This window comes from Desmodus rotundus, chromosome X, assembly GCF_022682495.2.
Source record: "Desmodus rotundus isolate HL8 chromosome X, HLdesRot8A.1, whole genome shotgun sequence".
NCBI classification, from domain to species: Eukaryota; Metazoa; Chordata; class Mammalia; order Chiroptera; family Phyllostomidae; genus Desmodus; species Desmodus rotundus.
The window spans coordinates 55,911,341-55,936,302 of NC_071400.1; the positions used below are offsets into that span (position 1 = coordinate 55,911,341).

At 38.7% G+C, this 24,962-nt stretch overlaps 1 non-coding gene across 1 annotated transcript; it reads right to left on the reverse strand.

Moving 5' to 3' along the window:
• Positions 1–1,242: 1,242 nt before the first annotated feature.
• On the reverse strand, positions 1,243–1,349 carry LOC112296357 (U6 spliceosomal RNA). The gene has a single exon (XR_002973871.1). It is a non-coding gene; the product is annotated as a U6 spliceosomal RNA (small nuclear RNA).
• Between the last annotated feature and the right edge of the window lie 23,613 nt (positions 1,350–24,962).

Consider the following 24,962-nt stretch of genomic DNA (forward strand, 5'->3'; position numbering starts at 1 on the left):
CGTAGGGTTAGGTTGTTTGTTTGAACTGTTTCTAACTTCTTAAGGTAGGCCTGTATTGCTATGAACTTCCCTCTCAGGACTGCCTTTGCTGTGTCCCATAGGTTTTGGGTTGTTGTGAGTTCGTTTTCATTTGTTTCCAGGAAGTTTTTGATTTCTTCCCTAATCTCATTCTTGACCCATTCATTGTTTAATAGCATGCTATTCAGTCTCCATGCTTTTGAGTGTTTTGGGTTTTTACCCTTGGCGTTGGTTTCTAGTTTCAGACCCTTGTGGTCAGAGAAGATGCTTGATATGATTTCAATTTTCTTGAATTTGTTGAGGCTTGCTTTGTGTCCTATCATGTGGTCTATCTTTGAAAAAGTTCCATGGACACTTGAAAAGAACGTGTATTTTGCTTCTTTGGGATGAAAAGCTCTGTATATATCAGTTAAGTCCATTTCCTCTAAGGTATTGTTAAGTGACACAATATCTTTGTTGATCTTTTGTTTGGAAGACCTGTCCATTTTTGATAGTGGGGTGTTAAAATCCCCTACTATAATTGTGTTGCTGTCAATATCTTTCTTGAAATCCTCCAAGATTTTCTTTATGTATTTGGGTGCTCCTATGTTGGGTGCATATATATTTACAATGTTTATGTCTTCTTGGTGGATTCTTCCTTTGAGTATTATGAAGTGACCTTCTGGGTCTCTCTTTATGGCCCTTCTTTGGAAGTCTATTTTGTCAGATATGAGTATTGCTACCCCTGCTTTTTTTTCCTGTCCGTTTGCTTGGAAGATTTGTTTCCAGCCCTTCACTTTCAGTCTGTGTAAGTCTTTTGTCCTGAGATGGGTTTCTTGTAGGCAGCATATGTGTGGGTCATGTTTTCTTATCCATTCAGCTGTTCTATGTCTTTTGATTGGAGCATTTAATCCATTTACGTTTAAGGTTATTATCGATAGGTAGTTATTCATTGCCATTATTTCCTACCTGTGTTCCTCTGTCTTTCTCTTTTCCTTCCTTTCCTTAAAGCAGTCCCTTTAGCATCTCTTGCAGAGCTGGTTTGGTGGAGCTGTATTCTTTTAGACTTCTTTTGTCTGGGAAACTCTTTATTTGGTCTTCTATCTTGATTGAGAGCCTTGCTGGGTAAAGTAGTCTTGGTTGCAGGCCTCTGGTTCTCAGTACTTGGAATATTTTTTGCCATTCTCTTCTGGCTTGGAGCGTTTCTATTGAGAAGTCAGTTGCTAACCTTATTGGGGCTCCCTTAAAAATATGGAACGCTTCACGAATTTGCGTGTCATCCTTGCGCAGGGGCCATGCTAATCTTCTCTGTATCGTTCCAATTTTAGTATATGTGCTGCCGAAGCGAGCACAGAAAAGTTCTTTAGTTGTCTCCAGTCATCCTGCTTTCTTTGGCCATTTGGAAAATATATTTCCAGAGTGGGTTTCCTCCTCTGTTGTATATCTTGGTTTGACCTTATAGAAACATTCACAGAGCTGTGAATGCATGGCCTCCTTAGAGACAAAGTGCTCACATCCTTTTTTAAACTTTTTTTTTATTGTTATTCAATTACAGTTGTATGCCTTTTCTCCCCATCCCTCCACCCCACCCCAGCTGAACCCACCTCCCTCCCCCCCTCCACCCTCCCCCTTGGTTTTGTCCATGTGTCCTTTATAGTAGTTCCTGTAATCCCCTCTACCCACTGTCCCCACCCCCACCCCCACCCCCGCCCTGGCTATTGTTAGATTGTTCTTAACTTCAATGACTCTGGTTATATTTTGTTTGCTTTTTCCTTCTATTGCTTATGTTCCAGATAAAGGTGAGATCATATGGTATTTGTCCCTCACTTCCTGGCTTATTTCACTTAGCATAATCCTCTCCAGTTTCATCCATGCTGTTGCAAAGGGTATAAGCTCCTTCTTTCTTTATGTTTAAACTTTGAAACAAAGGAAGGTAGGTATGAGATATGCCTTTAGGAGTATGGTCACAATATATATAGATAATGATATCTTAATTGCTGGAAACATATAGTGTCAGTTTCTTCAAGACTTTGGCACCTTCTCTGGGTTGATGCAATAGCTCCACTGTAGTGGAAAACTAAATTCTGTCTTGGTGAATGAACAGCAGTATTTTCTAGCAAGCATCTCTTGGTATGCTAAGATACCAGTTTTACTCAAACTTCTTTTTGATGTGCTAGTTGGCATTGCCCATTGGAACAAGCATTTGCACTATACATAAATATAATTATTATTATCATAGTCCTATTGGATATATTAAAATATAATATGCATTTCCCAAAATATTTCCTCTTTTAAAACAGTTATCCAAGGGCAATAGAAACCTCATAACAATAGTAATTGCCCTCCTATGAATTCCAAGTATATGGCAAGAGTTGGTGTGTGTGTGTGTATGTAAGTATGGGGTAGAGGGTGATTGTAGGAATAAGAGGTGATAACCTTTCTGGGTCTCTGTTGTTTCTCATCTGTAAATGAGGGAACAGAACCAATTGTCCTCTAAGAGTACTTTCAATGGTAAATATTATATGCTCCTAATACTGTGAATAGAAAAGCAACACACATGTGTAAAAGTTTGAGATAATGCCTTATTTGCTTTCAGGTGGCAAAGTGTTAGTTTAATTTATGAATCAAACTTGAAAAAGTAAAATGTTTGATTAATTGTACCATTAATCTGTTCCTATTAGTCCATTGAAACAAGTTATTTATTAAATTAATTTCCAGTTGGTAATATGTAAATTTGCAATTTAATTAAAAACCCCTTTATGTATTTCCTTAAGACAAAAAGCACATTTATGTATAGTTTGATGAGTGAAACATAGAAAATGCCAAGGAATCAGCTCAGCTGCAAGAATGATGATTTCTTACTACATTATTTGCAAAGGGAGAGATGGGCCAAGTAACTAGATCCTTCCGGAATTGTGGGAAAGCAAGATTTTTTATGGAATGTAAATTTCATTGCACACTGACAGTGAGTTGGCTCATGCTGTCCTCAGATAACCTGAAAATTAGATTTTCAGCAGTGTGAAGCCTTCCCAAGACTATCAGGCTCTCACTCATCTTGTTTGAATCAGCAACTCTCAGTTCAGCTGTCCTACAAATACTGCCTGAGCCCTTCTTGCGGAACGAAGCCCTCCCCTCTGTAAGCTCTCCTCTATAGGTCCCCTGGAATGTCAGCTCCCTCTTTTCAAAGACTGACTTTCAGAAATTGATAAACAGCCCCTGTGTGCTCTGAGTCGTATTTTTTAAGGCTAAATATCCCTAGATCTTTCAAACAGTGTCCATAGGCCAGAGTTGTGAGCCCTCTCTGCTTCCCTTGAAACTGAGTACATCCTATTAGGCCTAGTTCCCCTTAGAGCACTGGGCCCCACAGAATTCCCACTGTGGGGAGTCAGGGTGACCAAATATACTTACTTTCTTTCGGGACTTTTGTGCAAGCCTGGGAAGTTCCTTGATGAGGGGGAGGTTTCCTACAAAACACTCATAGGAAGCCATTTCCCAGGAGGGTATTAGTCCCTCATTGGGTTTTATTTTTATTTTATATTTTAACAAAATTTTTATTGTGGTTCAATTGCAGTTGTCCCCATTTTTCCCTCATTGGGTTTTAAAATACACTGGGTTCCTTATGAGGTGATTTGGTTTTGATTTTCTGGGTAAATGAGGGGGGCAACAATTGGGGATAAGATTTGTACATTTTTTTTGATAACGAGAACTTTTATGATGTTATATCTTAGCAATTTTCTTTTTTTTTAATTTTTTACTGTTGTTCAAGTACAGTTGTCTGCATTTTCCCACCACCACTTTCCCCTACCACACCCACCTCTACCCTCAGTCCCCCCTTTGACTTTGTCCATGGGTCCTTTATACATGTTCCTTGATGACCCTTCCCCTTCTTTTCCCTGTTATCCCCTCCCCTTCCCCTCTGGTTACTGTCAGTTTGTTCTTTATTTCAATGTCTCTGGTTATATTTTGCTTGCTTGTTTGTTTTATTGATTAAGTTCCACTTATAGGTATAATCATATGGTATTTGTCTTTCATTGCCTGGGTTATTTCACTTAGCACAATGCTCTCCAGTTCCATTCATTTGCACTTGTATTTGTAGTGTAATTACAAGGCATTTGGGAAAACAGTTCTCTTCTTTGTTTTCCTCAAAGATTTCCTTCATTCTTGAAGGTGAAAAACACTGAAGGTCACCGGGGAATCAAGCTCCAATGATGGACGTTTATAAGGTGAGAGGCAACCTGCCCCTCCCTCTATTCCCCTTTCCCAGGCACTGTAGGACAAAGTATAGAAAGTTTCTCTTGGGCACTACCCTCTGCTTCAGCTGTTCCCATTCATGCCTGAGCCTGGGATTGACCTCGCAGACACTTGACCACTCCTACCTGTCCTGTGACCACTCTTGTGTCCAGCCAGCCTGCTCTTTTAGCTATTTTTTTTCCACTCAAGTTTCTGGGCAGGAAGACAGAAAAAAAAACAAAACCCTGCTGCTGGAGTCCAGAATAGATTCATTCTTGCTAACCTTTATGGGACCTCTCTCATTGCTGCTCAGCAAATCCCTGAATCAGTTTGATGTCTTCTTCACAGTTTCCATTTCAGAGCTTTCCTTTATTCTGTGAAAAGATGTCCTCGTCTCTCTCCCAGCCCTTAGCAGATGCTCACTTCTCTTCATCAAAGCCATTTGGCTACTTGGCATGAGTTTCATAATTATTCTTCCTCTCCACCTGTCACAGTACCTCTCACCATTTCCAAGTACCTCTGAATCCTCATTTCTCTTCTTTCTACCTCAGGTGAAGAAGTATGCTGCCACCTTCCCAATTGACCTCTCAGTCTAAGGATACTAGGGTTTTTCCCTCCTCTTTATGTTAGGGTTCATGGTTCTAGATGATTTATTGGCTAAAGACTGCCTGCCATTGAAGCTACACACTGAAAAAATCCCTCTCAGTCTAAGAATCTGTAGTGGGATTGCATTGATAACTTGTTTCTACTTAAACCCATGAACAGAAGAGGAAAAAAAGTTTCCAATCTTGCGGAAGGTTGTTTTCAGGAAGTTCTCAAAGAGTGGAAAGAAAGATATACAGTCTTACCTCAGTACTCATGAGCTTCAGAACTCATCAAACCATGTACTCATTGCATTTTGATGAGAAAAAATGTTCCAGCACTCAGCACTTGCTCAGGACTCCTCACATTTGCTAGAACTTGTATGAGTCACAACGTCAACCTGGAAGAGAAAATGCTTTATTGTTTGATGCTCATTGGTTTCGTTACTCATTGATTTCAGCACTCAACACAAGTTCCCTAAAGAATTAATGACGAGTACAGAGGTACCACTGTATATAGTTGTTAAGCACACACATACAAGAGAAGGGCAAGGCAAAAGCCCTACTGATCCAACTAGAAAAGATATAGCAATATAATTTTAGATTTATCTAGCTGAGTACTCACATACATAGTGCAAAGCAGGATGAGCAAACGGGGACAGGTCCTGTCCTACTTATCTCACACACTAAAAAGAACAGGCAAAGAAATGGTACCACATGAATGCAGAGTGACCTGTGGAATACCCTGTTGCTGAAGAATTCTTTCTAGACTGCAGTGAAGGGTGTTTTTTTATCTATAGCTTCATCCAAGAGGTATGTGGGACATGGTCCATAACTCAGGTGTCGGGGAGAAATTGCTTCATGACAGTCTCCTAGAGGAGATGAGGAGGTGAGTGGGAGATGGCTTCAGAGCAGCTCCTCAAAGGCCTTCTGTCTTATCCTGTTTTTGGAGGATCAAAGCGCATTCTGCCAAGACTCAGATCAGCTGTGACTCCAGCCTCTGCCCACTTCCAAGGTCTCCAGGGCACCATGACAAACCTTGACCCTATAACAGTAAAGGACCAGATAAGGCATACATGACAATTCATTATCTTAGTATCTATTTAAAATCCTGCCTCTGTGAGATGGGGAATTCCAGCAAACATCATTTGGGTTTCACTGGCCTATGAACCTAGTACTGATAGAACAAAAAATAATTTCTATTTAACTTGAATGCTACGTTAATAGTCACATAAATACCTTCTTCTTTACTGTTTAAGCAGAATTTCATTAAAATATTTTTGACACTAAGGCCATTTTGATTATGTTAATTCTTCCAACCCATGAGCCTGGTACATGCTTCCATTTGTTTATGTCTTCCTTAATTTCTTTCTTCAGTGTAGTATTCTGAGTACAGGTCCCTTACCTCCTTGGTTAGGTTTGTTCCTAGGAACTATATTTTTCTTGTTGCTATATCAAATAGGATTTTTTTCCTGATTTCTGTTTCTGCTGTTTCATTGTTGGTATACAGGAATGCCTTTGATTTTAGAGTATGGACTTTGTATCCCGCTGTCTTGCCAAATTCATTGATTAGGTTGAGTAGTTTTTGCTGGAGTCTATAAGATTTTCTATGTACACTATCTTGTCATCTAAAAACAGCAACTATATGGGAAAACATATTTGCCAATGACACATCAGACAAGGGTTTGATCTCCAAAAAATATAAAGAACTCACATGACTCCACTCCAGGAAGACAAACAACCCAATTAAAAAATGGACAAAAGACTTGAACAGATACTCCCCAATGAAGACATACAGAGGGTCCAGAAACATATGAAAAGATGTTCAGCATCACTAGCCATCAGAGAGATGCAAATTAAAACCACAATGAGATACCACCTCATACCAGTCAGAATGGCCATCATAAACAAATCAACAAACAAGTGTTGGAGAGGATGCGGAGAAAAGGGAACCCTAGGTTCACTGTTGGTGGGAATGGAGACTGTTAAGGCCACTGTGGAAAACAGTATGGAAATTCCTCAGAAAACTAAAAATGGAAGGACAAATACCATATGATCTCACCCTTAACTGGAAAATAATCAGCAAAAGAAAAGAGCAAACAAAATATAACCAGAGACATTGAAATTAAGAACATTGTAACAATAGCCACAGGGGAGTGGGGAAGGGATAGTGGGGAGAAGGGTCTATAGGACCTACTATGAAGGACACAAGGACAAAATCAAGGGGGAGGGTAGAGGAGGGGGAGGGAGGTGGGACTGGCTGGGGTGGGGTGGAGGGAAGGGGAGAAAATGCAGACAATTGTAACTGAATAAAAATAAATAAATACATAAAATATGGAACTGCCTTTTGACCCAGCAATTCCACTGCTGGGATTATACCCTAAGAGCCCTGAAACACCAATCCAAAAGAACCTGTGCACCCCAATGTTCATAGCAGCAGAATTTACAATAGCCAAGTACTGGAGGCAACCTAAGTGCCCATCAGCAAATGAGTGTATCAAAAAACCATGGTACATTTACACAATGGAATTCTACGCAGCAGAGAGAAAGAAGGAGCTTATACCTTTGGGACAGCATGGATGGAACTGGAGAGCATTATGCTAAGTGAAATAAGCAAGGTAGTGAGGGACAAGTACCATATGATCTCACCTTTAACTGGAACATAATCAGCAAAAGAAAAGAGCAAACAAAATATAACCAGAGACATTGAAATTAAGAACAATCTAATAATAACCAGAGGGGAGGGACAGTGGGGAGAAGGGATTTCAGGAACTACTATAAAGGACACATGGACAAAACCAAGGGGGAGGGTGGACACAAAGGAGGGAGGTGGGTTTGGCTGGGGTGGGTGAGAGTGATGGGGACAAAATGCAGACAACTGTAATTGAACAACAATAAAGTAATAAAAATAAATAAAATAAATAAAATAAAATAAAATATTTTTTGACATTAAGCCAAATTTTCAAATGTATTGGAACTGGTTTGCATTTCTTAAATTGGTCTTTCTTTGGAAATAATGGAAGAGTGTGAGAGCCTTGTCCAAATACCAATGACTGTGACTGAACTGTTAAAGTTAAATTTTAATATTTACAGATTACATAGTATAATATTTATAGTAGGCAACAGATTGACAGCGTAGAATTCAAAATAGTATATACTTTGACTTGGAATTATAGTCTCTGCTCAGGGAATTGTGTGTTATCTAATACTGAGACTGGGGCAGCTTGAGCAAAGGATTTTGAAATATAAACATGGTTAAGCATGCAGTTCTAGCTTGTATTCATGTGTTCGGTTTCATGGCAATGGCTGACTATGGATTTCATTGTTACTGAGATACTTAGGGCAAAGCTGGCTAATACACAATACCATCTACTACTGTGGATGGTAATGGAGTCAGTGAAGACATTGGTGAGCTGTCCTGAGCATGCCCAGAGCTGGGGTGACATAGGGCTGGTGCAAAAGGAATGAGCTTACAATTAGAGAAGGTAGGGAAACTTACCAAACAGTGAACACAATCATAGAAGGACCCTGAGAATTACCAATACAGACTCTGTGTTTTACCTGTGAGGAAACTTTTTTTAAAATTTTTATTGTTATTCAATTACAGTTGTGTGCCTTTTCTCCCCATCCCTCCACCCCACTCCAGCCGAACCCCCTCCCTCCCCCACCTGTACCCTCCCCCTTGATTTTGTCCATGTGTCCTTTATAGAGTTCCTGTAATCCCCTCTCCTCCCTGTCCCCTCCCCACTCCCCCCCTGACCATTGTTAGATTGTTCTTAATTTCCATGTCTCTGGTTATATTTTGCTTCCTTTTTTCTTCTGTTGATTATGTTCCAGATAAAGGTGAGATCATATGGTATTTGTCCCTCACCACCTGGCTTATTTCACTTACCATAATGCTCTCCAGTTCCATCCATGCTGTTGCAAAGGGTATAAGCTCCTTCTTTCTATCTGCTGTGTAGAATTCCATTGTGTAAATATACCATAGTTTTTGGATCCACTCGATTGCTGATGGGCATTTAGGTTGCTTCCAGTACTTGGCTATTGTAAATTGTGCTGCTATGAACATTGGGGTGCACAGGTTCTTTTGGATTGGTGTTTCAGGGTTCTTAGGGTATAATCCCAGCAGCAGAATTGCTGGGTCAAAGGGCAGTTCCATTTTTAGTTTTCTGAGGAAATTCCATACTGTTTTCCACAGTGGCCTCACCAGTCTGCATTCCCACCAACAGTGCACTAGGGTTCCCTTTTCTCCGCATCCTCTCCAACATTTGTTTGTGGATTTGTTTATGTTGGCCACTCTGACTGGTGTGAGGTGGTACCTCATTGGGGTTTTAATTTGCATCTCTCTGATGGCTAGTCATGCTGAGCATCTTTTCAAATGCCTCTGGGCCCTCTGTATGTCTTCCTTGGAGAAGTGTCTTTTCAAGTCCTTTGCCCATTTTTTAATTGGGTTGTTTGTCTTCCTGGAGTGCAGTCGTGTGAGTTCTTTATATATATTGGAGATCAGGCCCTTCTCTGAGGTATCATTGGCAAATATGTTTTCCCATACTGTTGGTTCTCTTTGTAATTTGGTGCTGTTTTCTTTAGCCATGCAGAAGCTTTTTATTCTGATGAGGTCCCATTTGTTTATTCTTTCCTTTATGTCCCTTGCTTTAGGGGACATGTCTGTGAGGATGTTGCTATGTGGAATGTCTGAGATTTTCCTGCCAATGTTTTCCTCAAGGACTTTTATGGTGTTATGACTTATATTTAAGTGTTTTATCCATCTTGAGTTTATTTTTGTGTATGGCATAAGTTGGTGATCGAGTTTCATTTTTTTGCACATAGCTGTCCAGATCTCCCAACACCATCTGTTGAAGAGGCTGTTTTTGCTCCATTTTATGCTCCTGGCTCCTTTGTCAAATATTAATTGACCGTAAAGACTTGAGTTTATTTCTGGGCTCTCTCTTCTGTTCCATTGGTCTATGTGCCTATCTTTATGCCAGTACCAGGCTGTTTTGATTACAGTGGCCTTGCAATACAGTTTGATATCAGGTATTGTGATCCCTTCTGCTTTGTTCTTCTTTCTCAAAATTGCTGCAGCTATTTGGGGTCCTTTCTGGTGCCGTATACATTTCTGAAATGTTTGCTCTATATCTGTGAAATATGTCATGGGTACTCTAATAGGGATTGCATTGAATCTATAAATTGCTTTGGGTGGCATGGCCATGTTGATAATGTTAATTCTTCCAATCCATGAGCATGGTACATGCTGCCATTTTTTTTTTTTTTGTCTTCCTTAATTTGTTTCTTCAGTGTTGTGTAGTTTTCTGAGTACAGGTCTTTTGCCTCCTTGGTTAGGTTTATTCCTAGGTACTTTTTTTTCTTGTTGCTATATTAAATGGAATTGTTTTTCCTGATTTATCTTTCTGCAGTTTCATTGTTGGTATACAAGAATGCCTTTGGTTTCTGAGTATTGACTTTGTGTCGGCTGTTATGCCACATTCATGTATTAAGTCTAATAGTTTCTTGGTGTAGTCTATAGGATTCTACATGTACACTATCATGTCATCTGCAAACAGTGACAGTTTCATTTCTTCCTTTCCAATTTGGATGCCTTTTATTTCTTTTTATTGTCTGATCGTTGTGGCTAGGACTTACAGTACTATGTTGAATAGGAGTGGTGAGAGAGGGCATCCTTGTCTTGTTCCTGATCTTAGTGGGAAAGCTCTAAGTTTTTGTCCATTTAGTATGATGTTGGTTGTAGGTAACACATATATGGTCTTTATTATGTTGAGGAATGCTCCCTCTATTCCCACTACTCCTTTGAATAAGTGGTTCCTTAGAAGGTTATGACAGTGAGATTTAATGTGTTAACTGAGGAGACTGAGACTGAGAGTGGCCTATGACTTGCTCAAGGTCACACATCTTTAAGTGGTAGAATCACTCTCTAAGGCCTTTGCACTATGTGGTCTCTTCCTTTCAAAAGTCCATGTAATTTTTCTACCTTGTCCTCCAGTTTGCTGATCCGATCCTCTGCTTCATTGAGCCTGCTTTTGATTCCTTCTACTCTGTTCTTCAGTTCCGAAATTGTATCTTCATTTCCTCTTTGCCCTTGTTGATAGTTTCTATTTCCTTTTCCATGTTGATATAGTTTGCAGTGAGTTCATTTTAGTTTCCCTGTCGTTTTTGGTAATTTTGTGTGAGCTCATGGGGAGGGGATAGTGGGGAGAGAGGTTTACAGGAGCTACTATAAAGGACACGTGGACAAAATCAAGGGGTAGGGTGAGGCCGGAGAGGGAGGTGGGGTTGGCTGGTTTGGGGTGGAGGGATGGGTAGAAAATGCATACAACTGTAATTGAATAACAATAAAATTTTTTAATTAAAAAATGGTTTAAAAAGTCCATGTTATATGTATCACTCTATTTCATATTTTTCTTAAGAGAATCATGTTTATTGACTATTAGCTAGTCCATTAATAATGATAATCCATAGAAAGCTGTTTTCAAAAAGCCTTAAAATAATGTTACTTTGCTTCTAACACCTAGCAACTTTTCCTATATTCTGAAAGAATAGAACCAGCAAGCATTTTGCAATTAGAGCACAGGATGATTTGATAGAAAAGAAGAGTTCTCTTGGATTCAGACAATTTGCCCTCATGCATGACTCTGCCACCCATTAACTGAGTGACAGTGTGAATATTAAGCAATTAGCCCTTATGGATCTCAGTGTCTTCCATCTGTGAAATGGGAGGTTATAGTGCCTGTGTAACCTATTTCTCAGGGTTGGTGCAAGTCTCATGCAAGATTGTGCTTCGTAAAGTGAAAAGTACCATGCAAGTAAAAAACTGTTGCTTCTCTAAAGAGGAGCAACATTTTAAATGTCCTGGTATGTACCAGATTCAGTTATTTAATTTGTAATTACATTAACAATATGTGAATCTATTCACCTTGAAAAAATTATACCACTACAGATAAGGCTAAGTTTTCCACAATCAATCCTGCATTTCTCTTCCTTCCCTTTAACCATCCACTGCAATTCCACCTTTTACAGGCATTTTGTCAAGCTAGGAGCATTTAGCTTAAGGCCCAGGACTAGATATGACATAAGCAATCATCACACCCATAATTGTGAATGACAAGCTGGACCGGTGACCTCAGGTAAGGAGAGGCTCCTCCACAGCAGAGCACATCTGTACCAATGCTGTTACTCTGTGGTGCCACATGTAATGTGCTTGTCATATGTGTAAGGGAGTGTGTGTATGCACTATGCCAAGACACAAGAATGAACTTTGCATTTGTGGGTAAATCCATAGGATCCATGCTAGATTCGTGGGATAAACCTGCCTCTCATATTGATTCAAAGATTCTTTTCATAAGATCTGGAAAAAATAAAAGCTAGAACTTTTTTTCATATTATCTGACAAGAATGTTAGCTATTAACCTACTATGGCAGTAGTTGCTGTGGAAAATTTTCTCTTTATTCAGTGAAAGCAGTACAGGAGAAGAAAAGCTGTCAATCATTAAATAATGATAATGATTATAATGATGATAGAAATAAGAACTGCTATTAGATAAAGTAATTTTTGCTTAAAATATGAAATATTACAATATTTAGTTGCAAGACAATACCCACTTTTATTCACTGTTCTTCAGGGAACAAATGCAAAATGACAGAAGATTATAATAACAATAGTTAGAATACCTAAAATAAGCATTGTCAACCAAGTTATTATCAGTGATATGATTAACAATTGTCTTTTCAAAAGATGAACGTGTTGTTTTAATTTGCTTTTTAAACATCCACAACAGGGTCTCCAAGCATTTAAATAAAAGAGAGACAGTTTATAAGAACAGAAGGAAACCATCTGGATATATCGGTAACACCTTGCTTGCAAGCATTTCTGACAGCAACCCTCTGTTGAAGAGAAAATTGCATAAATTGCCAGTTATTATCATTTTTAGTAAATAAACCTTCTTTCTTTTCCCTCCCTCCCTCTGGTGCTTCTATGCGATTGTGTTCAAACAGCATATTTTCAGTGGGACCATTTGTATTACAGAGTGATTGAGCTCTGATTTACACATCAATTACCCACCTTCATGGAGAATTTCATGCTCCCCTAACTGACATCAATGAAGCATAACTGCATAAATGCTTTATTTCATACCAGTTTTGGATAACTGAGACTGATAACTGATCATATTGAGATACAATGTGCTGTAATATATGAAACAATAACTGCTTCCCTTTGAAATCTCATCTATTCTTTATGAGCTCACCATTCATATGCTTATCTCAATCATCCATTTCTTTCTATAAGACTCTTCCTATCAGTATCACAAGGGCAATTAGATGTTCATCCTTGAATATAAGCATTTGTAAAGACCAGACTCTCATTTTCCACCTTCCCCAAACAGCAGAAAATCTTGCTGTTTCCTGACAGTATGGTAGATCAGTTTCACTAAAACATGGACAATGCAATTGAATTTGTGTGCATCTTTAATCTCTGGTTCACTTCTCCATGTCTGTCCCGTGGGGTATCTTTAATGTCACTTGGTTGGTGTGTACCTGAGGTATCTGATGAGCAGAATGTGAACTCCTTTTTTGCTCAAGGTACAACTGGAACAGCTTCCCACACCATGTGAACCTGAGGATGTTCCTACAGCACTTTGTTTCTGTAGTCATAGCATTATTTTGGAGTGGATTTACCTTTCCTTCTGGGCTGTGAATTTCTTGAAGGCTTATACTATGTCTTATTTTTTTTCTCAGAACCAAACTTTGTATCTCATGTAATGTAGGCACTCAGTAAATGTTTGTTGATTAAATAGACAAATAAATTAATATATTAATTAATATCATTGTCAATATTTGTCACTGAACTTGGGAAGAAAGAATATGTTTGCCTGTCATTTCTTCATTCAGTCAGTCAAAAAATATTTTTTGAGAGCTGAACACTAAGTTTGGCATGTTTCCAGATAAGTGCGAAGCAGAAATGTGTTATTCCTTTCTGGTGACAGTTTCATTTAACACTCACAGTTCTCTCAATCAGACCAAGAAAGGGAGAAGGAAGGATGGTTTAGAAAGCCAAAAGAGAGTTTCATTTGGGTAGAAGGAAGAGGAATAAATAACATGCAATTTGGAGTAAAAAATTATTTCTAAGAAATTAGTTATCTACATTCACTGTGATGAAGCTCAACATTTTCATTGTGAACTGGCTCAGAAATGCAGTCCGGGGTGCACTAGTTTGCTAGGAATACAGAAACAAAGTACCACAAACTGGGAGGTTTAAATAACAGACACTCACTTTCTCTGTCCTGTAAGCTAGAAGTTTGAAATTAAGGTATGGTTCCTTCTGAGGCCCATAAGGGAAAATCTATTCCAGGCCTCTCCCCAAACTTCTGGCCGTGTGCTGGCAATCATTGGTATTCCTTAGTTTATAGCAACATCACCCTGATTCATGCCTTTATTTTCACTTAGCATTCTCCCTGTGTGTCATTGTGCTCAAATTTCCCTTTTTTATAGGGTCACCCAGCATATTGGATTAGGGACTCAGCCTACTGTAATAGGACCTCGTCTTATGACCCCATTTTCAAGTAAGGTCGCCTTCTGAGGAATGGGGGGTCAGGACTTCACCATATGAATTTTGAGGGAAAATTCATATAGGGGACATCTAGTTAGGCATCTTGTCAAGGGGGAGAAGTGTAACTCAGGAAGGAGTCATAACTATAGGTCCATGTGACACATGAAAAAACAAGCCTGAAATCATGAGAGTGTACATAGAGCATCAGGAGAAGCAGGCTTTGCCTGGCAGTTTCTTGCTGCAGTGTTGATCTCAGGGTCCTGAAAGTATTCTAGGCCATAGCTCTGTGGGGTTGAGTATGACATGGACAGTCAAGAGCCAAAAGGATAAGCCTTAAGGAGATAGAATTTGCCTAGGTAAAAATTAGTGAAAACAGGCAGGTCAAAGGCTTTGGTGAGACATGAAAATAGAGTTAGCTTAAAAGTGTGAACTATAAACTGCTCATTAAGGGCACTAATTTCCTTAGTTTAAAAATAATTAAGAATACTATTTCTGAGAAAATATTGTTTTAAGTTAAGTAGTTATGGGAATTCTCTTCCTATAGCTAACTGAAAATAAAACACTGTTTAAAAGTGTCATTTATGAGAAGCTGAGTTATATTAAGACATTTACTTGGAAAAGAATTCCTGATACTTAATGGGTATACAGAGAAATACTTTGGGTTGGTTTTTCCAAGTTTGAAAGACAGTTTAATCAACAAAAGAAAAAAGCAAACAAAATATAACCAGAGACATTGAAGTTAAGAACAATCTAACAATAGCCAGAGGGAAGTAGGGAGGGGACAGTGGGGAGAGGGGATTACAGAAACTACTATAAAGGACACATGGACAAAATCAAGGGGGAGGGTGGAGGGATGGGGAGAAAATACAGACAACTGTAATTGAATAACAATAAAAAATTTTAAAAAGAAAGACAGTTTTTCTTTGTAGATTTATTGCAGAAGCAACAGGTGTGGAGCTGGGGATGTGGCACATGGAATAGAGCCAGGATACATTGGGGCTGGACAGATCCTCAGGAGCAGAGGGCCAAACCAAACCTTGTGCAGCCAAGCAGGATGTGCTACAAGATGGAATTAAAACCAACCAGAGAGTCTTTTTGAGCCACCATGAATACTCAAAGTCCATCAGTGCCTCTTCTTGTATCAATCCATGAAATCATTTCTGTTTACATTTGCTTGAAGTAGATCAAGATTTAGATCTAGCAGCTTTTTAAAGCTTAGCATTAGCATTGACTGATTGTTTTAAAGGGGGCATCATAAATAAGACAGTGTCAGGTTTACACTGAAGAATACTTGAAGAAACACAGCAAGAATAAACAAGAAAATAAAAATTGTTACCTCGGATTGGCAATGGGGAACAGAGTAGATTCTGACAAAAGTGGAATCAGGAACATTTAGTATAATTTTGATTTTATATAGCTTTAATTTTTGAACTGATTCAGAAGTCATAAATATATAAAAATATACACGTACTATATTCACTCTCTCATTGCATATTTTCTTGGCTTGTGGTATCCATTCCAGGACTCTACTAGTCTTCAGGAACAATTTTTGAAAGCTTCTGAATCATAAAATTATTTGCAGATCTCTCTGTTTGGCCACATTGAATGTGAGGTGCTTGTAAGTCATTGGTTAGTGTTGCCAGTGGGTCAGTGAACCAGGAGGAGTATTAACAAAGTCTCATTTTTAAAGAATGTGTCAAAACTACAGTTATTTTTAAATGATTTTCTATAAAAATGGAAATTAGACACTAAACCTAAGAAAATGTTGCCAGAGTAGAAAAGCGTAGGGGGCTTCCAGCCAAGACGGAGGAGTAGGTAGACACACTGTGCCTCCTCGAACAACCAAAAGAAGGACAATGGCTTAAAAACAAAAAACAACCAGAAGTGACAGAAAATTGAACTGAATGGAAGTCCAACAACCAAGGAGATAAAGAAGAAACATTCATCATTCATCCAGACTGGTAGGAGGGGCAGAGATGGGCAGCCGGGGCAGAGAGGACTCACAGCAAGGCGGCGGCTGGTGGAATCAGCGAGGTGGCAAATTGTAGAATGGGGCAGGCAGTGTGGCAGCTAGCAGACCCTGCGGCCCCACATTCATGCATAGATAAACCAGGAGGAACAGCAGGGGAGCGAAATAGACCACACAACCCAGGGCTCCAGCTCGGGGAAATAAAACCTCAAAACCCTGATTGAAAACACCCGTGGGGGTTGAGGCAGCAGTGGGAGAAACTCCCAGCCTCACAGGAGAGTTACTTGGAGAGACCCACAGGGGTCTAGAGCATGCACAAGCCCATCCGCTTGGGAATCAGCACCAGAGGGGCCCAGTTTGATTGTGGGTAGTGGAGGGAGTGACTGAAATATGGCAGAGAGTGGAGCAGGCACCATTGCTCCTGCTCGCCCCCCCCCACCATGTGCAGTGTCATAGCGCAGCAACCAGTGTTACCCCGCCCAGGTGAACACCTAAGGCTCCGCCCCTTCACATAACAGGAGAGCCAAGACCAAAAAAAAAAAAAAAAGAGGCCCAAATGAAAGAACAGATCAAAGCTCCAGAAAAAAATACAACTAAGCAACAAAGAGATAACCAACCTATCACATGCACAGTTCAAAACACTGGTAATCAGGAAGCTCACACAATTGGTTGAATTTGGTCGCAAATTAGATGAAAAAAATGAAGGCTATGCTAAGAGAGACAAAGGAAAATGTATAGGGAACCAACAGTGATGGGAAGGAAACTGGGACTCAAATCAACGATTTGGAACAGAAGGACAAAATAAATATCCAACCAGAAAAGAATGAAGAAACAAGAATTCAAAAAAAGTGAGGAGAGGCTTAGGAACCACCAGGACATCTTGAAACATTCCAACATCCGAATTATAAGGGTGCTGGAAGGAGAAGAGGAAGAACAAAAAATTGAAAACTTATTGGAACAAATAATGATGGAGAACTTCCCTAATCTGGCAAAGGAAATAGACTTCCAAGAAGTCCAGGAAGCTCAGAGAGTCCCAAAGAAGCTGGACCCAAGGAGGAACACACCAAGGCACATCATCATTACATCACCCAAGATTAAAGAGAAGGAGAGAATCTTAGAAGTAGCAAGAGAAAAGGACACAGTTACCTACAAAGGAGTTCCCATAAGACTGTCAGCTGATTTCTCAAAAGAGACCTTACATGGAAGAAGGGGATGGCAAGAAGTATTCCAAGTCATGGAAGGCAAGGACCTACATCCAAGATTACTGTATCCAGCAAAGCTATCATTTAGAATGGAAGGACAGATAAAGTGCTTCTCAGATAAGGTCAAGTTAAAAGAGTTCAACATCACCAAGCCCTTATTATATGAAATGTTGAAGGGATTTATCTAAGAAAAGGAAGGTAAAAAATATGAACAGTAAAAATGACAGCAAACTCACAGTAATTAACAGCCACACCTAAAACAAAAACAAAAGCAAACTAAGTAAACAACTAGAACAGGAACGCAACCACAGCAATGGAGGGTTATCAACAGGGGAGTAGGAGGGTGAGAGGGGGGAAAGGTACAGAGAATAAGTAGCATAAATGGTAGGTAGAAAATAGACAGGGGAAGGGTAAGAATAGTATAGGAAATGTAGAAGCCAAAGAACTTATAAGTATGTCCCATGGACATGAACTATAGGGGGGGGGGGATGTGGAGGGAACGGGTAGGCAGGATGGAGTGGAGTGAAGGGGGGGAAATGGGACAACTGTAATAGCATAATCAATAAATATATTTAAAAAAAAGAAAATCTCAGGGATTCTTGGATGTTTATTGTGCAGTGGAGTCTTCTTGTAGTGGAGTACTCAGTATGGCAGAAAGAGGGGATGCTTGACATGAGGTTGAAGGAGATAAATGTGCATGGTTGCAGAGGTATAGTTAACACATTCTCAGCTGCTTAGAAGAGGAGGGAATTTACACTTGGGGAGATAGACACTTCTCTCCAACAGCCAGGAATATTGGACCATGTCTCAGCCAACAGTTATATTGTGCAAGGATAAAGAATTTAATTTCACTGGAAAGACTGCTCTTGAAATACATTTTGACAGGTTTCTAGGAAGTTATTGATATATTGACTACCACTGCAGACAAATGGGAACATTTGAGCTGCCAGAGTCATGCTCATTCTATATAAAAGGGGAATTTTCATTAAAATTGAACTCTGTAAAAAATGGAATATTAATGCACTCTTATAATTGTTGATAATCAATATCCACTTGAGTGTCTACCTGTGCTTGCTGTCCTGAGATCTATACCATGCTCCAAAAATCCCTTCTAATCTGAAATTTCTGCATGGAGTTCAGATTTTAGAAATGTCCTTGGATTGATAGCACCATGCTTCTTGTGTGAGCAGAGCTTAAATACGTGGATGTGCTTTCTCTTCTACCTATTAGAATATTATTTCTGGCTAAGAGGAGGGAGTCTGGATTATGGCAGCCTCAGCAGTTATTCTGTGTGCACCACTTACTAATTTTGTGACTTTGGGCATGTTAACTTGTCTGCGTCTCATGTGCCTCAGTTACCTCATCTGCAAAGGGAGGATGAGAATACTTCATCACAGTTTTTGTGAGGATTAAATAAGAGAATTCTCATAAAATTCCTAGCATTGTGCCTGGCATGGAGCAAAGAACTAATAGAGTAAATATCAGTGTTATTAGTGTTATTCTTCTGCATGACATGTCTCTTTTCATGATAACTACTTTTTGCCTTCAAGGCATTTGTGCCAACATATATCAGCAATGCAGACTTCTACATAATAGAATACATCTGTTCCCTAAAAGGGCCTGGTTTCTTGATTTATCTTCATGTTAAGTCCATCATACTTTGGTATGCACAAATGGGTCCAATAGAAAGGTTTATATATAAATGATTCTATCATGTGTGGAGATCATAGTTGTTTTACAGTGGATGTCTGGGACTCATCCCTGGAAATTCCAGTGCAATTGGTCTGGCATGTTGGCATATAACCCAGGGCATGGGAATTTATAATTTCTTTCCTAGGTGATTCCCGTGTTCAGCCAAAATTGAGAACCATATTACAGAATGCTGGCAATATTTATAAATATTTAATAAGTTATTATTTTAAATTTCATACAATATTAATTTGTATATTAAGTCAATGTATTGACCAAATTGGTGCCTCTATCTCAAAAATCACTTTTGAATCTACAGAGAAAAGTCTTCAGAGGATATCTAATGAAATATACTTTACCCTAGTCTGTTATTATAAAGACTTTAGACCTCAGTAATAATACATTTTTGTTATAATTTTTTGGAATAAAGAGAAGTTGTGAAAGCTATATGCGAATATCTTTGGCATAAGTAGGTCTTGTCATAGTATCTCCACTTTTTGAAAGAACACTGGATTGGAATGCAGCTCCCATGGGCTGGAACCTTTTTCTGAGTCTTGGTTTTCCATCCTTAAATGGAAATAATAATCCCTGTCTTGTTAACTTACCAGGTGTTGTTGAGGAGTGCATGAATTGATGTGCAGTAAAGCTTTGTGTGATGAAGATACAGCATGATCAGGTTGCCAGTGAGTGCAGCCTGTGAGCAACCGTTAGTTTACAAAAGCCTTCCTATCCACTATCATATTTAACCTTTACACCAACTGCATGGGGAGGGAAAGGAAAGATTATTCCCATTTTACAAATAAGGAAACTGAGGCTTAGAAATGTAAAGTGATTTATAAATGACCAAGCGACTTGTAAGTGAAAGAGTTAGAGCCCCAGCTCAGATCTCAATTTGGATACCATAATTTCTGGACACACTGCAAAATTCTTTAGAAACAACAAAACCTGTTTATTCAGTTACTGTGAAGTTAGGTTTTTACCATTCCTTGATGCATTCAATTATCTTTGCAGATTGAGTATTTGGTATTTATTAAAGTTGTTCCAACATCATTTGGGCAGTTCGGTAGTCTAGTCCATTTGCTGAAGGGAGTGGTTGCATACAGATGTCTCAGTGAGTTCTGCTGTCTAAATATGACTTAGAGGTTCTGATTTTAGAAACTCTTTTAAAGGCCTTGTTCATATTTCCAGATCCAAAGTTTTCATGTGACTTCCCTATATGTATAAAATAATTATGGCCTGTTTTTAGCTTTTAAAAAAAACAGTTTTGAATTTGGCACTTCACACTTAAGTGCCCATAGATATTAGCAGACAAAAATAAATACATCACTGGGGGGTGATTTTGAAGGTATTGAATAGAGGAGCTTCTCTTTTTTTAACTATAAGAAGGTTTTACAAGATTAGGTCAATGTTATATTGTAGTAAGTAAAAACATCTAGAAATTTTATAAAAAGCAGAAATTCATTCAGTAGACCCATGAGAAGAGAATTATAGCTTATCTTTGTACTTTGGATGATGCAAATATGAATGTTTATGTTTTTACAAAGACAGCCAAAATGAAGGTATTTTAGTGCCAGTTGGATTAGAAAACAGTGGGATTGAATTATGTGCCTTCATGTATATCATTACTACAGTAAATCTATATTAGTTAACAATACTTTTAAACAAACTTGTCATTTTAAAATGTCAGTGTTTTTTAATCTTTCCTCAACTAGCTTTTAAAATGACCTAATTAAGTAAACAATGATTATTTACCTTCATGATATATACAAAACAAATGAATTTAAACTGGTTTCCAGTCTCTCTCACTCAGTTTCTTCCCACAAAAGTAGTTAATTTTTACAATCCCTTTAGGGTCTGTACATTTTGGTGAAAGGAAACTAATGGGTTTTCTATATTGGAATCCAAATTAAATTCCCAAAGTTTTTCCCTACTGGCAATTTCTAATAAAATATAATCCCAAGGCAAGTTGACCAGTGGAGTGTAAATGAAACAAGTATTTATTTTTGAGTGTGATGGAAGCCTAGGAGGCAGAAAGGACAAAGAATGGGGTAGTAGGAAGAGAACCAGTTTGGGAATTGAAAGACAAGGATCCTGCCCCCTAGTTCTATCATACCTGCTGTGAGGCCCATTACCTTTCTCAGTTGTTTTCTGATTTATAAAACTATGTTTCAGAACTAGATGATTGCTAAAATCTCTTCCTGTTCCAACAGTCTCTGTTTTAAGAGACTATCCTGCATTGTCAGTCTGAGTGTGCTACCACTGTGAGCTGTGCCATCTTCATTAGATGGCATAATTGAACCTTTTCGATTTCTCAGTGGATCTACATGTGTCCTGGGTAAATGCACCTGTGACTTATAATGATGAAAATGGGTGTTACCTGTGTACAAGATCAGATTTAAGGTAAAGAATAGGAAAGTATCTGCGAAAAGGAGAATATGGGAAGAAATCACTTGAATTTGAAGATGGAAGACGCAGGGGTCCTTATCTTCCTTTGTCATTACCTTGGCGAGGGCTTGTGACAGCTCCTCTTATCTCAGGAGGGCCTTAGTTTCCTCCTGTGTTAACAAGAGCAGTTTCTCTGTCATTGGAGGTCAAGGAAACAGACGGATGGGAGAGAGAAACTCTCTCTAGAGAGAAACTTCTCACCATCACACCTTACATTGAAGTAGCAGAGTTCAGACATGCCTTGTTTTATTGTGCTTAATTTTATTGTGCATTACAGATGTTGAATTTATTTTTTTGCAAATTGAAGGAGACTCTCCACCAGAAAAAAAGAAAAAAGATTACAACTCCCTTTATAGAGATACTTCATAGACAATTCTCCAAAGAGGACATACAGATGGCCAATAAACATATGAGAAGATGCTCAACATCACTAATCATCAAAGAAATGCAAATGAAAACCACAATGAGATACCATCTCACAACTGTCAGAATTGCTATCATCAATAAATCAACAAACAACAAGTACTGAGGAGGATGTAGAGAAAAGGGAACCCTTTTGCACTGTTAGTGGGAATGCAGACTGGTGCAACCACTGTGGAAAGCAGTAAGGAGATACCTCAAAAAATTAAAAATGTATCTGCCTTTTTACTCAGTGTTCTCACTTATGGGGATATACTGAAGAAACCCAAACACTTATTTGAAAGAACATAAGCATCCCTATGTTCACTGCAGAATTATTTACAATCGTCAAGATATGGAAGCAGCCCAAGTGTCCCTCAGCAGATGAGTGCATTAAACAACTATGAGTCATTTACACAATGGGATATGACTCAGCCATAAAAAAAGAAGAAAAACTTACCCTTTGCAATAGTATGGATGGATCTGGAGAACATCATGCTAAGTGAAATAAGCCACTCAAAGAAAGACAAATACCATATGTGGAATCTAATGAACAATCTGAACAAGGAAAATGGGGACAGACTCATAGATGGAGAGCAGGATAACAGTTAGTGGGGGGTTATGGAGTGGAGGGATTGATCAAAAAGGAAAAAGGACTCATGGACATGGACAACAGTGTGTTGATTGCAGCAGGGAGTGAGGTATAAGGGGATTAAATGGTAATGGGAAAATATAATAAAATTTAAAAAATAGATACTATATTGCTGTGCTCTGGAACCAAACCCATAGTATCTCTGATGTATGCCTGTAGTTAAATGGAATTTGTGCTTCTTTCTGTCCTTTTCCTCTCAGCTAGGTCAAATGTCAGTGAAGCAGGGATTCCATAAATATAAACTGTAGAAAGAAAAGCCAAAGACCTTTGGTTAATTAGGCATAAATTGAGTTTTGACTGTTCAGTGATTTATATATCACCACAATGTGACAAAGTTCATTATATCTGGGAGAAAAATATTGAAAAAAAAATCTTAACTTGCTAAGAGTGGAGAGTCCTTGAGTTGAGCTTTTTGGTTCAACTTCCCTATATGAAAGTGAGTTTTCACTCTGATAGGACCAATTTATCCTGTTCTCATCAGTGTGAACAAACTAGAATTATTTAGACAAATTCAGATTTCTGGCTTGAGCATTTCTTCATGAGTGTTGGAGCCCTTTGTTTCTTTGGAAAAGAAGCCCGGGAGTGTGAAGGTACATTAGATCATCAGGTGATAGACATATGCTTTCCTTTGGCCTCTGAAGGACTCACAGATTCAAACACAATCTGCCTGAATCATAACAACTTCAATTTAGTAGATAAAAAGGTCCTCATAATTATAAATGGCCACAGATATAATGAGAGGCTAAATACATAACTATGGTTTTAATTAGCTGGTGCTTCAAATTAGTAATTTTGGTTTCAGTCAGAAATCAGTGATGTTCTATACACTGTGAAAGCCTCATGTAGTTTATTTCTTATACTTTGCCCTGTGAAGCTTTCAATATAATACAATGCCATGCTGAATGAAAAAGAAAAAAGTTGGACAGATTTGGTTGCTTCCCAAGAGAAGTAGAACTCTATGGAAATTAAATCATTCTCACCAGAGATATGACAATTCACTATTCTTTGTTTTATGTGTTTTAAAATGCAATAGGCAGTTTTCTTGCAACAGATAACACCCATATGCACACTCAATCTGCTCTTCAGATTTTTTTCTGGATTTTGATAGCTAATGAACTAATGCAAAATGCAGCCAAGTGCCTCCAACAAATCAACCCCAGGTAAAAGCATACAAAGTGCCTTAACTGTTGGCTACTTGAAGAATTATCTTACAAGTTGAAGCATGTTTGTTTCTTCTCCTTTTTTTTCCTTCAAGTGTTTAATTATATCTATATCTCAAAGGAAAAGGAAGGTAATTTGCAAATCCAAGAGAACAAAGTACTTCAGTTCTCTTCATAGGAGAATCAAATGTGATCTATGGGTCTGTTATTCTGGGCTGTTAGGTACACAAAATATACAGATAGCTAGAAAACTGACATCTTGCTCACGTTTCTCAGAAGCAGGAGACTTTGTCTCTTATTTGTATGTTGAGAATCATCTGCTATAGAAGGCAAACAAATTGTGTACTTCTCTTTTGCAACAAAGCCTCCTCCCACCATGACTAAATATTGCTTTAACTTGTTCTCTCCACCTCTGACAGCTTATCTTCCTTATATTTTCACAAATTAATGGTGGGCTTGGGTTACCCATACTCAATGTATGGTACTGAGGTCAAATCTCATGCTCCACACTTCTTGGACTGAAAATGTTACTATCCCTGGGTGCCATATCATCCTCCAACACAAATACATTGTGACACATGGCAACTGTTTGAGGTTCTGAACCCAACTTGTGAAAGGAAATGAGAGATGATGCTAGCAAATGTAATACCTGCGGATGTCATTTGAGACTGCAAATGGTAGACTGGCTTTCAGTACCTGGACTTGGCATCTTTCTTGACCAGGGAGGGCCCAGATGTGGGGCCTGAGCTTTGGGTAGAGTTCTGGAAGTTCTTTGTTTTTACAGACAATTATAACATTGGTTGAGCATACACATGAGTAGCCCAGTGAGTTCTCGTGTATCTGGCATTATTCATATGATGAAAGCACATTGTATATTTAAGCATCCTATAAATGTTGCCAGTATTTTTAAAATAGAGAAATGAAGTGTTGTTTATCCAGAAGATAAGACTGTAAAAGTCACTTTGAACTTGTCAGTTCAAGGATTCCTGTGGGGAAAGGTGTTTGATTAAGTGTAGTGGAAGCTTACTTTCCATGTATATCAATATCTAGATAAGTTCCCATGGATATTTCACACTCCT